This window comes from Peromyscus eremicus, chromosome 9, assembly GCF_949786415.1.
Source record: "Peromyscus eremicus chromosome 9, PerEre_H2_v1, whole genome shotgun sequence".
NCBI lineage: Eukaryota > Metazoa > Chordata > Mammalia > Rodentia > Cricetidae > Peromyscus > Peromyscus eremicus.
The window spans coordinates 12,338,558-12,339,543 of NC_081425.1; the positions used below are offsets into that span (position 1 = coordinate 12,338,558).

Consider the following 986-nt stretch of genomic DNA (forward strand, 5'->3'; position numbering starts at 1 on the left):
GTAAAAGTGGTTTGAAAAATGAAGTGACATAAAGTTGTTAACAGCAACTCAAAGGAATAACCATATGAATTCAAGACATAAACCGTTTCTACAAGGAAAATATCCCAGATGAGGTCAATCAAAAGCAAAGAAATTCAAAGCATCAGAATTTTAAAAAGTGAGAAAATATTAATATAAACCACTATTAACAGTATAAAGCAGTAGCAAATCCAGAAATATTGGAATTTGTAATATTAAAACATAAAAAATATGGAATAAAGGGAAGAGACTAGATAAGTTTTTGGACATCTGACTTTAGGAGAAGTGACCATGTTGCTTCTTTTTAATAGAAAATGTGTGGATAGTTCCTACAGAAAATAATAGAATGATTCTACTAAAAAAATAACTTAAAAACTGTAGCATTCATTCTTGCTTTGTCTGCACATGTAGTGAAATTGGAATGATACAGAAAAGTTTAGCACGGTCCTTGTGAAGGATGACATGTATTTTTGTGAAGCAGTCCATTTTTTCACATAGGAGGGAACATGGGGAGAAACTGGGAGGAGTAGAGGGAATTGAAACCACAATCATGATGTATTATGTGAGAAAAAAATCTATTTTTCCATAAATGGAAAAAATTAAGCATTCAAAAACAATAGAGATTAAAATGTTTATGATGTTCTACAATTTATAAAAGAAGGAGGACTTTTAAATGGGAGTGGTTAAATATCTCAAATGAATATATTAAATAATACGAGAAAACATTCAAATGCTGCATCATCAGTATTAACCACGTAATCGCAAATTTCCTAACAGTCCCATAAGAGGATGTCAGTAAGTCAGAACCAGGAAACTGCGAGTCGTCTCACCTAAAGAGCCACAATAACCGGAGTGCCAATGACAATACTTTTTCTATTCTTTGAAATTTTGACTTTTAATAATTTTGTTTAAATATAGCTTTCTATGATGATAAAAAATGAGATGGCATTAATATTGAGAAAGTGGTG

The 986-nt window shown here is 31.0% G+C and overlaps 1 non-coding gene across 1 annotated transcript; it reads left to right on the forward strand.

The window, feature by feature from the left end:
• The first annotated feature begins 408 nt into the window (after positions 1 to 408).
• On the forward strand, positions 409 to 510 carry LOC131920249 (U6 spliceosomal RNA). Its single transcript, XR_009381592.1, has one exon. It is a non-coding gene; the product is annotated as a U6 spliceosomal RNA (small nuclear RNA).
• Positions 511 to 986: the final 476 nt, after the last annotated feature.